General features: G+C 33.9%; 1 protein-coding gene across 1 annotated transcript in view; it reads right to left on the bottom strand.

The window, feature by feature from the left end:
- Positions 1–7627: 7627 nt before the first annotated feature.
- LOC128229999 (uncharacterized) overlaps positions 7628–13892 on the bottom strand; it is a 140680-nt gene continuing 134415 nt past the window's right edge. The window contains exon 7 of the mRNA XM_052941972.1: positions 7628–13479. The gene's annotated coding sequence lies outside the window, so the exon portion shown is untranslated. The remainder of the gene's footprint in view (positions 13480–13892) is intronic.

Genomic DNA, 13892 nt, shown 5'->3' with positions numbered 1-13892 from the left:
TAAATTGTAAACATTAGGACGATTTTACGGAACGTTCCAAGGAACAAGTGTCGTCTTATAAATCATCACTAGATGGGCGAGTGTACATGAAAAGTGCTCGAATCTTACATAATGGTCTTCGTCAACAACAAAGGCTGTGTTCTATGAGGTCTATGGTGATCATTGGAAGGATTGTGATTACCCAACGAAACCTTCCTTTCAGGATTACAAAACACTGTTCAAGAACCAACCTTCCTTTGAAATGTGCGTTGTTGTACCTTGCTTCGGCCAGGGTTGTGGGACTTCCAAGCGGAGTTAGCAGGCTGGTAGTGAGTGGATAACCACCATCCGCCAGTAGAATTCCTGGCCTCTAACTCTCCACGTAATTTAGATGAAAGACAAGAAGGGGTTTTAAAAATCAGTATGTTTTGTATTTTTAAGCATAAAATAAAATGTGTCGCGTAACACTGTCAAGATACATGTGCATCCACAAGTTTGAGGCTTTTTAATAGTTATATGACAAACTACAGAAACAAGTACAATAGTCGAAAGTAAAGTTCTTCGGCTTGACGCATGGGCCTATTATGATTCTAATTGTTTTACCAATGGTTTCGATATAAATAAGCAAATGCCAGCAGAACTTTGTATATGATACATGGCTTACGTATTCAGTCATATTAATATTATAGTTAATATTTATGAAGGATTTATGGTGCAATTCATTTCTTGTTGCGAGCCCTGCTGATGTTTGCTGGTCTCGCCTTTTGATTTTTACTCTATTTCACAATTTGAATAATCGGATAACATAAACAATGAAGGTAAGTACTTTTTGCAAAGGTTTATTTAAAATGCTATTTCATTCTCATTTCGTATTGAAGTCTTCATAAGCATTAACTTAAAATAGAGTTATAAGTCATGCGTTTTGTTTCGAGAGGATACGACCCGCCGGATCAAACACAGTACTAATAACTCTTATACATTACTGGTTTAAATCACTTTATGACATGATAATTAAAATGCATTTTAATGAAGCACAATTTTTTTATAACGCCATTTAAACATTGCGCATTGACACTTGTTTTAAGGAATGAATTGCGGAAGTTATGCAATTATCGGGTTATGAACGCAATAGGGCTGGTCTAAGTGTGTTGAGTCCGAAGCTTATAGCTTTTATAATCACATTCAGTCCGTATCCTTGGTAAAAACCAGTATTATTGTCCGTTTTGAGAGGCCATGAGAAAGTATCCCCGGTGAAGCTCAAACGTGCAAGCTCCTGGGTGAGAAAAGGAAAGCTATTTTAACTAAAGACCACTCTCCCCGTTTTTCAAACTAAAAAAAAATGACTTTACCATTACAAAAGGATATTAATCTTAAAAACGACTTTTACGTAAGTACAATTAAACAATATACCAAAAGCTGTTAATTCTGGTGGTGATGGACTTTGGATTTGAGAGTACCGGGTTCGATCCCAGTCGGTAGTTCCGCCGCGGGTTTCTACCTGTCAAGAAAACGGGGTTTTTTATCAAATGTGCGTCGCATATTTAAAATTTCACGTACGAGCTAAAGTAACTTGTGATTCACTTGCATACGAAAAATATAAAACGCCATAAACAAGATATGCTTGAAAGAGATGCAGGTTTCTGTATTTTTCTTGTTATTTTTATCGTTTACTCATATATTTTATAAAATGAGTTCAGTTTAAAAACTAAAATTACGAAATAATACGTTTCATTTAAAAATAGCATCATTGATCAGACCGGTTCCGTTTGTCTTAAAGGCCGGATGTCTTGTGAATCAGACTTTTGTTTCACGTCAAACGGCCGTCCCTTGAAGGTTCTTGGCGTCACCGGGAGCCGCCCGTTTGGTTATTGTGTGCCTGGAGTTTACCCTTCTCGACATACCAGAGAGACGGGACTGGCTCCGTTCGTCATAGGGGCCGGATGTCTTGTGCACCAGACTTTTGATTCACGCCAAACGGCCGTTCCATGACGGGGTTGCAATAGGGAACTTGTGCTCCGAGTTATACATTTGCAGGACATATTAGAGAACCGCGACCAGTTCCGTAAGTCTTAGGGGCCGGATTTCCTGCGAACCAGATTTTTGTTCCACGTTTAACTGTCATCCCTTTAAGGTTATGTGCGTCACCAGGAGCCGCCCTTTTGGTTACAATTTGGAATTGTGTGCGCTGAGTTATACACTTTCCCGACACATTATAGAGTCGACTAAATGGATTTGCATGTAAACATTTGTCATGTATCATTTTACTAATCTGTTGAAAGACTGATTTAAAACGTACCTAACTAGGACATTATGTAACAGCTTATTAGTCTCACGATTATACCTACCTCTTGTTTTATTTTCGTATTAGTATACAGTTTTCGTTAAGCTCGTTTCTGATTGTCTATTGGTAGTCATGAGAATAGTATTCATAGTGAGGCTCGAACCCACAACCGCAAAGTGGGACAGGCGGACAACTAAACCACTTGACCACTCTCACTCTTTTTCCTACTCAACAACCATCCAACGGATATTCATTATGAAATAGACATTTAGGTGAGTTAAATCAAGTAATATATCAAAATCTGTTATTCCGGACGTGATCCGGGCTAGCTTTACGAATTTTGAATCCCGCGAGTTTGGCCGCGGATTAGTACTTGTTATCACCTAGGAAAGATAAATTATTTTTATCAAATGTGAGTCGCATATTTTAAATTGCTCTTACGAGCTAATGTTACTTGTAATTCAACGTTGTACGAAAGAAAAACCAACTATTAAAAAAATATCACCTATTATATTTGCGTGTCCTATTATCGCGCATACCATTTCCCCTGCGTTTCGTTTATCTTAGGCGGACTTTCCAATATGACTGGGAATCAGGTTAAAACTCTTTGGTAAAGAGAGTAGCATCAGCAGCAACAGGGTTATTTTCCAATCAACTTATAAAGTTATGCTATATATTTATACTATACCCTTGCATAAAACTTAACTACATAGGCAATTACGTACATTCAGATGTAGGTAAATTTTGCCCAAAAATCGAATTTGTAGCTGTAAAGCTACATTGTATCCGAGTAGATCCGATATCAATTAGTTTTGGGTTGAAATTTGCCATCATTCAATAATGAATATTTTGATTGCTGGAGCGACTATACTGAGTATACAAAAAAAGCGATACCTAAATCAAGATTTTCTGTTAAAAAGGCCACACTTGCCGTGCCGTAAAATCAGACTGATACCAATTTATTTACACGTCTGACGTCTGATATCCAAAGTACATGTGGTATAATTCAAAACAATGACCATTATAAATTATGTACGTTGTTGTTAGTGCATTAGTTCTACATATTTTAAAACACATTTATATATCAAAGAGTGCTGAATGCGGTCATGCGTTTTTATACTGACAGTCAAGTGTGTTGAATAACAAGAAAAATGTAATGAAACTAATCTCCACGAAAGTTGACATTAACAAAGAAGTTTCTTCACCAAATCATTGGTTGCTATGAGTGAAGGGAGTTTGGTCAAGCAATAATGCAGTCCTTGGATGTGGGGAGTGCTTCATTTACTTTGAATAAACAAACGGTTCTTGCATAGGAAATTACAATGTATGAACATGCAATTTTCCTGCCCACTCCATCCAAGCCCCTTGTCTTTGGTCTGCATGTACGTGGGATTATGTATTATATGAATGATATTACTATGAATTATGTTTCATTTAGTGCATGAATTTACTTACCTATACAAAAATAGGTCAAAAACATACAAAGTTATTCTCATATTAACTATAACATTAACTCTCACCCTCAAATTTCAGTCAACATATGTTTCACATCAATTTAACAATGAATACAAACTTGTTTACAGTAACATAGCAATACAGTATGATTCCTATAGGCTTAGAAATGAAATTTCAACATTTTCTTGACGTAAAATAAAAAAATATATATACTATTTAAACAAGCAATCTAAACAGATTTTTAATACATTCATTGTTCTACAAACTGGAAAAGGGTATCTTCTGGAAATACTGCTGTGTTCCATATAAAGGTAGCTTTCTGGTTTAAATTTGCATTTCTCACGTTGTTTAATTTCATTGTACATGACTTTGTGTAAACATTCACAAAATGATAGTTGAAATGAAGAAATAAACATGCTCATCCTGCCTGTCATAAGTATAAGTCCATTGTTAATTGACAAAACAAGGCCTGCCATTGAAGACATCCGATCTAAACCCGACTGACCAGTCAGTGCCAAAATTGGACGGTGTTATTAGTTGCCCGATGCAATCCGCAATGGCATCCCACAATCTGCACTTATCAACAGTTACTGTAGAGTAATTCGTTGTTCTCTATATACTATATCATATTATAATAGAATTCAACGCTTACCTGATTCCATTCAGAACATGTTGACATTCGGAGGGGTAAAAATAGCATGAACTGACTCTGGATTTTCCTTTACCAAAAGTACACTTCAGTTAAACTTTACCCCACCTGGTAATTGTACTATTTATTGAACATTTTAAACATAGGCATGCTTTTAAATTTAAAACGTCCAATGATAGCTTTCTTCGATATGTTGGTATTAAAATGCATTTGTTTTCCTCACTGCTGGTGAAACGTTATATCCGTATTTCTTGAATTATGTATCGTTTCTGTACTCGCACAATGTTCTGCACAACTTCCGCTGTTTTAAGGTCAAGAGCAGTCATGTATGAGGTGACTCATCCTTTTGATTTGTTAATATTTACATTCCAAAACCAAGGGCTATGTTTAGAGCCTTTCTTGGTATCAGTTGCATATTTTTTCCAAGATGGCTACCATTAATTTCTTAAAGCGTTCATTTTAGTGACGGTCACATGACCGCCAATTTGTTGTAACTCTCATCATTTTGGTTGGCACAGCCAATATTTGAGTGGCAGTGCCATCATTTTTCATGGCACTAGCGTTCCACTAACCTACGGTTGCTATGCGAGTATAAAAGCGCAACAAATTTCGCTGGTAGTCAGTCTGCCTCAAGCATTTGTTGTGAACAGAACCACGTTACGTTCGATCTTAAAGTAATAATGTTTAGTTTTAACTGAATAATATCGATAGTAACATTATTGATCTGCTTGATATAATAATTACCCAGTAAGCATATAACTTATGTGGCCTTGATTAAATTAAACATTTAATATAATTTTGCAAACGTTTTATTTTTATAAAATTGATAAAGTTCATAAAGACAATTTTGACAGTATTAACAGAACATACATACGTATTGAAGTTATAAAGCACAGACAACTGTATTGAGAAAGTAGGGTGACTTTTGTGTGTTATCTCGCTTAGATTGCCATTACCAGAACAATAATAAAATCGCGTTATACTGCAGAAATAACACCGCTAGATTCATTTTTGATTTAACAAATATATTATATATAATATAATACGGTTTTTACGGAACATGGGCACCAGCGAAAACATAGTGACCTTCTCTATTGCACCTTTTGTGCGTAGATGTTAAATCCCAAACATATTAACTTGTTCACATACTTTTAGGGGAAAAGTTTACATTCAATTGATTCACAAATGTTTGACATTTAGATAAATGATCTAGTTTGATATAATGTAAGGTTACACAAAGTATGTGTGTGATTATTATGTGATTTTTTCATCATCTACATAAATGAAGTGTACATTAATTGTTGTTCCTGTAGTTACGAATCGAAAATTAATACATGTTTTGTTTACCTAACATCTGGGACAGGGACCAATAATATCCTACTCCCAGCTGACATCTAGTTTGTCTTTGGTGCCAAATTTTCGATGTTACTAATAGATAAATGTTCTTATTGTTTACACATCAATCTATGTCTACCTGAATCGAATATGAAATTAAATTGATAATGAGCTAATTTAATGTTAAATTTGCTTTTATTGTAACGGGTTACCACGCTACGGGTTACCACTTTCATTTTTTTATCTGATTGCCAATTATAACTTCTGTATGTCAAGTGCACACCCAAACCCTCAATCTTAATACACAAGCCAATTACAAGACAAGAGGTTGTTCGGTTTGATATCGCCAGATTAAAGTTGCATTACTTAACTACGTGTAACATGAAAACTGACACTCAGACGAACAGAACGCCTTACAATTTTAATCAGATAACATCCAAATTTAACAGTCAAGACCGTCGAACTAATAGCGATGGTTTATAGCAATGTCTGTGTACAATGTATGAAGAAATATGTACTTACCCTGAAAATGTTTCCGACTTTTCAAGGCGCCAGTAAACTGACATCGTTTTCATGATCTTGGCGCTATGCATATAGTATGCTTGGCTTCATTGAGAAAGAAACCTTATGATTAATTATGCGCATATTTTCAATATATTTGAAATTTCTAATCTCATTCCGTTTGCAAAAATGAAATGACTTTGACTGACCAGTTTTGTATCGGGATTCAACGAATTATATTGCATGTTTCCATGCTACTCACGGTAAGCAGTAAATGAATCCATATGACGATGGGAATTATTCCATAGGCGGCCTGATTGTTAAAAATCGTCACCTAAACTTGTATAAAATTTACGTTATCCGGAAATAGTCAATTTTGACGGAAACATGTCAATTTTTTGCAGACTTGATTGACCGTTGTATACAGTATCATTGATTCGATTACTTTCATTTTTTACAGAAATTACTTGAATTTTTCATGCATTTTGCTAGGCTTGACGTCATTTTCATGCTGTTTTTTCCGTATATTCCAACTACAACAATGACTGCTGTCAGTTTCAGAATGCCTAGCTATGAGAAGTTTTTTCATGTTCTACATTGTTAGGTGTCCTGGTACTACTTTGATAACTCAAATTCGCTAACGGACATCAAATCAAACTGCAGAGAGTAGTGATACATGCCGTCAGTGAGTGTAGACTCGGCCGAAGTGGACAATGAATGAACCTTTCCGATCAGTGTATGCCACCAGCCCTAAAATATAGAATATTTTGATTTCTAGAGCTTATAAAGCACACAATTCGTTGCTGTAGCGGTCACTTTTTCCGAAAAAAACGAGTTATGGAACTGTACCGATTAGTTTGGAATTTTAATATTCCACCAGCCCTACAATATGGAATATATATTTCAATTACTGGAATATTTGTTCTGAGTAGCCCAAAAATTTAAATCTGAGAGGCCACTTTTGCTCCGATCAGGTGAACTCAACAGGTAATCGAACCAGTAAAATAATGACCACTTTGATAGCATGCTGGGCTAATTACTGTATGGTATTCCCAATTGATCTGATCTGGTGTTTCTTTTACTGACCAATGGTGAAGCATGTGAATGCGACAAGGCCTTGATAGATGATGAATTGATAATCTAACTGTCTTCAGATGCCTTAACACCCTTCGTTCATATAGTAAAATGATTATTTGCGATAACGTGTAAATATTGACTAAATTACACACTGCGTTTAATTTTTTTTCGTGTACAAAGATACTTTTATAACGAAGAACAAAGTTCAACATGGAATCTGCTTAGGCGAGCAATATTGGTCATACAAACACAGAGTACCTTTGAGGAGTTTTCAAAGTTGCTCCGGCTGGCCTCATTCATTTACAGGTAATATATGTATTTGGTCGTGAAGATTAACAGATATACAGAAGTGGTTATCATACAGAAGTGTTTATTTAAGACATTTACATAGTACATCGTAACTATTTATATTATCCATCAAACAATAGTTAACAATGCAATATAACATCGCATTAAATCAACATATAAGCATTCATATGTCAGGTGATTTAACATATTTAGAAAAAGAAAAAAACAATGTTCGATGTAACGATTGTCAAATATGTTGTTAACTATAACAGTTCAACGACTCAATCAACATTAAAACTTAATGTTTTGTCATGTATCGCAACTAGCCCATGTGTGTTAGTTATAATCCCCAGTCCGAGAATGTTGATAAAATGCAAATAATTTTAGATTATAATTAACGAAATAAATGTGAATAATTAAAACATTATTTAACCCTTTCCAATATAAACAATTTGATATTTTTTACTGTGTGACCTTTCAGCGCGCTCTCATTACAAAATCAAACTTTAGCGCGCACTGGATAAAAATTCTTTGAGGGCAATTCCGAAATGACATTTAATTTCATACGATATGTCGTTAAAAAAATAAAATTAACTATCATTCTATATTCTTTTGGGCATATAATACAAAGATAAAAGGTTTGTTTCAGTGTAAGATCGTTATAAACTTGACCTCGTGACCTCCAGGAGTAAGCTATACACTCATGGCTACGCATTTCGTGAAATAAAGGTTTTGGTGTTCACTTGGTGAAATATATTGCTATCTTACACTAAAACAAACAATTATATTAATACAATCATATTTATATGTACAATAACTCCATAAAAAATGTTCACATACTACAGAACAAACAATATTAATTCATTATAAATAGATAATAAAATAGTCAGTAAGTCACTGATCTGTTCTTATCTGAAAGGGACTCGTTCACGTTTTATATTTCACCTCCCACTAGTTTCTGACTTTTTCATTAGATAAGAGAAGTCACACGGTGACCCACAATTTTTCTATAGTGGGTAAGTAAAGTCAATAGTCGACAAAAATGGCCGCCATTCATCGATTCTTATATTTAAGTTTAAACATTTTTGCCCATGAGAAGTGGTCGATGAAATAAATCGGTTATTTGGTCCGCTACTGACCCACTAAGGAAAAATGGGGGGTCTGTGAAATTTATAGTGGGACTCGGCTAAATCTCACAGACCCCCCATTTTTCCGAAGTGGGTCAGTAACAGACCAAATAACTAATAATACAGTCGTACATCGAATAATTATTTTTTTGTAAATTGTCACCAAAATTCTTGAAGCAATGATTAGAAAACACAATATATAAAACCTCGTTTGTTAACAATTATTTAAAACAAAGGCAGAAATTGACACTATTGAAAAATTATGTTCAAATGCAATCTGCCAACTGCTGTGGGGTGTTAAAATAAATGAAGATAACTCAATTTAAACAAAGTCAAAAACAATGTTGCCAACAAAAATCGAGAATAAAAATCAACTAGTCACAAACTCAATAAGAACAATAAAATGTTATTATCTATTATATATTCAATAACACACTAACAGTACAGAAAAAGCTCGTTTAATTGCATAGAAACATTTCAATGTGCATATTTACAATGACGATTACAACAAAACAAGATTACAACAAAATCGCTCTGACCAGGATTCGCGTTGTTCAAAAAAATAAATATGAACTAGTGATCAAGCTGTTGAATCTACATTCGAACTTGATTGAATATGTATCATGACAATCATTCCTATGAATTTTCGAAAATATTGGATGATAAAAAGGTATACAGTGCGTAAGCTAGATGTTTCTAAGATTTTAACTTTTGACCTAGTTTTGGAATCACGAAGACAATATTTAAAACTGGTGGAGATTTTAACAAATCAATAATTTGATAGTCTGAATCTGATAACAAATCACATGGATCGGATGATTCAAGCAGTTTTTTCGAAACAAAAATGACTTTAATAAGATTGTGACCTAGCCTTTTACCCATATTCGTGTCTTATATTTCATCAAGCCAATCATTCTGACCAATTTCCAGCAGCATTGGTTTTAAAGTTTGGCCTCTAGCTGGAGAACATACCAATTATTAATGAAAGACAACCCACCTACTACAATTGTTAACCAAAAAATAATAAAAAGACAATTATTTAATGTTTCCTTCATCTTAGCCAAAATGCCACTATTGAAATGTTAATCGCATTATAAACAATCAAAATATATATCAACCTAGAAACAAATCAGCACAATACTAAGACAACTTGAATTTAAGATGTTTCAATATGTATTGATTACCTGTTGCGGAGATTATTAAATGTATCCGAGGAAGTAAAACTTTGAAACTCTATCATGGAAAATAAAACGGTTTCATAAATAAGTCACCTCTGTTAACAGTGCTTTTATTTGTTATCTCTCCGTCTTTATTTGTGTTCGTGACTCTTTGTATTTAATGTGTTGGCATAACTTAGCTTATAAACACATTTATCACAGGAATCTCCTATTTGACGCGTTGTAAATAACTTTTTGAACCAATGCTAATAATAGACAATTGGTTATCCTTTAAAATCAGTATCGGTAATCAATATTCAATGTGTTACTCTTTAGAATATGCGTGTATCAGTCATAAGTAGGATATTGGTGAATCTGCAAAATATGTATCTTTTATTCATAGACAGTTGTTATTAGACGTTTTGGAATCGTGAGGATGATATTTTGCTATTTTCACACGCTAATAATCTGAGGCAATTAAGTCGTTTGGTTTAACCAGTATTTTATAATACAATCAGTTCAAAAACACACAACCTACCAAGTAGACAGATAATCACAAAGTAATCATGGTTGTCAATATTTGTAAGTATGAGATATCAAGAATAAGATCCACTAACAATGAATGTACACATTAACAGATTTGAGAAGTAAGCATAACTGCTTTTTCTTAGTCTCCATTTTGTATATCGTTAGATAAAATGACATGTGGTACGAAATACCAGAGTTAACATGTTGTCGTATTTGATTCATAATTCACAATAGCACACTAAAGAATAATAATTAAAAAAAACATTGATAATTGTACAGTGGATAGTGTAATCGAGGCGCATTTTTTAAATATACAGTCAAACCCCGTAGGCTCGAATTCGTTCGCTTGGCTCGATTTCCTCGTTGGCTCGAACTCCATGTAAAGGATCGATTTCTATATACTTAAGTTAAGCATTTCCGCTTCGCTCGATTTTTCGAGGCTCGAGGTATTTTAGCCGGTCCATGAAAGTTCGAGCCAACGGGGTTCGACTGTACATTTATTTCTATATGTACTAAAGTAAAGAAAAGTTTGACATTGAGTAGTCCGGAAGAAAGAACAGGAGAATATGAATATGAAAAGCCAAACAATCATTCCAAATCTATAAATAGAACCGCTGCTTTAGACTTGTATCATAATGGTCAAACATGTATAAATGAGAACAACATGTAGCGGTTCCATATGTCTTTACACAGCAGCTGCTTTTAATAAGCACCATAATGATCTTTCATGTAAAAATGAGAATTACGTAAAGCTAGCTACTTGGTTCATGTACAACACAAACTTAGCATTTAAATACGGGAAACGAATATGACATTCCACATTTCTGTATACATCAGCTGATTATACATGTACCACACTGTCCTACAATGTTCTTATCAAAGCAAATAAGTCATTTTACAGTTGTATATTTATACTTACAAACAAAAGGTGTGCACGGGTTTATATTATATAAACATTTTGGGTACCAACTGCTTAGTGTTTTCTTTCACGTAAAACAACATATATAGCGAACAATAATTCTGAGTAGGCAATTTAACAGTTTTAAACGGAACTAAGAGCCGTACAACTATGAAACGCCTTGACTTTCCACAAACAGAGCACAACGTGTCTTTTGCGGTTGAATTGCAACTTGGAACCATTTTAATGCATCATGTCGAAAACGTTCGACAACGTCCCCAGCATTTCGTAGATATTGTTCAAAATGTTTATAGATCAACCATTTGCGACACAAACACGTTTATGTATTATTCTTATATCAGCATTGGAATTGTTTCCGTAAAAACACGTTATGGCTGTTATTCAGATACTAAATATTTAAAGTATTGTCATACATCAAAGAGACTAAAATCATTACGTCCTACAAAACCAATATGCAGTGTAACAAAATGATTTCATGTTCATTGTTTTAAGTATTTTAACTTCCTGAATTGATTGAACAAAAATAAGTTGTGCATAAATGTTGTCATCAAGTATATGCCTTACACGTCAATACGAGAAATCAACAAGTAATTTCACATTTCAATATACATGTACAACATATGCTTTAAACATGTACTAACATGTAAAAATGATTTGTATATACAATAGCTGCTTTAAAGGCCGGACAACACAATGCAAACGTCGTTTAAAGGACTAAAATTGAAATGTTTAAAACAATAAATTCTTATTTAGTTTTGGGGTTCAATATTAAGCAAGCAAAATTCATATATCCGTTGCAACATGTAAATCTGTAATTAATAGTTGAGCAATTTTAATGAAAGAAGTGTTCACTAGTTTTCCAATCAAAAAGCATTTACATGTACGTTTTCCCGGAAATGTCTTAATACAAAATGAGTATGTTTATGAGTCAAAATTATCTTAACAGCCAAATAAACATTGTCTTGAGGCATTATGGTGATTGCAGCTATGTTAAAAAAGATATTTGCATTTTTCGTATCCATGATATGAATTTCATCCACTAGGTTTCATAACATTTTTGAATCACTTTCTCATTTCAAAATATATCACCTAGAACTTTCAAGAAATTGTTGATTAGGAAGTTCCCCACCCACTTTTGCACTGTGTCCGGCCCTTAAACATGTACCATACTTGCCGTACATGTAAATATAAACAACAAACAAGTCATTCTGCATGTCTTTATACTATATCTGCTTAAAACATGTATTGAAATGGCCTTAAATGAACATATAATAAGCCACAAGTCATTCCACATTTCTTAATACTGTAGCTAATTTAAGTATATACCACATAGGCCTTATATGAACATATGAGCAGCCAACAAGAAAAATCACATCTGTTACGCAATGACCGTATATGTAAATATAACAACCAACAAGTAGTTCCACGTTTCTACCTACTACAGCTGATGAACACTGGCGGATTTTCAACCTTATAATTCCCAACTTAATATATTAATACCTTATACATGTACTACCAAAACATGTGAAAAAGAATATCTATAAATATGCATTTTGTACTGTATAAGTATACTAACATGGTATTGAACGGTTCGCTTACCGGTTCACGTTATTATCTAATTACTACCTTCAAATGAATGTCTGCAGATTAACATCATCGAAATTTAAGGACATTATATCCATGCTCCAAACACTCTACCTTAGTGAGAAGGACATGATATCCAGTTTCCAAACACTCTACCATATTGAGAAGGACATGATATCCATCTTCCAAATACTTATCCTTAGTGAATTTGAAAATCCGGTGCCAGTGCTGATGAAGCCGCACTTTATACGACAGCATACTTCGCATGGACAAAGATATAAGGTTCAATCAATTCTCGAAGTTCTATTAGCGTTTTCGTTCATGAATCATTTCATTTAGTGTGCACGTTTTTGTAACTTGGACACATGTAATAAAACGTATTAACTACATTCATATAACAATAATCTTTGTACACACTTAATATGCAGAATATGCAGAATAATTTCACATAACCTTTTGTCGCTATGTCCTTGTATGTGAAAAGTCTTCTGATAATAAGTTCATGAAATGTAATTTTCTTCATAGACTTCATAGACTTTTATCCGTTACTTCTCTTTGTTTGAAGACACAGGACGTCGGTCTTCCGCCCAGCGATAAACCTGAAACAAGAGCATTTACATTTTAGTAGGTGATGATGATGATTATGATGAGCATGATGATGAGGAGGAGGATGATGGTAATGATGACGATGATGAGGATGATGATGATGATGTCATCATATTATGATCATAATATTCAAGTCCAAATTGCGATTTTCAACCAAAATGAAATAAATGTCATTTCTATATCATAACCAGACCACGTTTAATAATATCAAAACACAATATAAAAGGGGGGTTACATTTGGACATAAGGAAGCTGCAGGTTTACGGCATTCCAGATATGGACTAAAACGATTTTTTATCAAGTTTCCAATTTTGATTTTCCACCTTTTATAACTTTCATCAAACATATATGTTTGTCAATGGATATATTACAAAATGACAGACTTATAAGACGATTTTCCCGATTA

This window comes from Mya arenaria, chromosome 1 (assembly GCF_026914265.1).
Source record: "Mya arenaria isolate MELC-2E11 chromosome 1, ASM2691426v1".
Taxonomy (NCBI): Eukaryota; Metazoa; Mollusca; class Bivalvia; order Myida; family Myidae; genus Mya; species Mya arenaria.
This window is presented reverse-complemented; position numbering and strand designations above follow the sequence as displayed.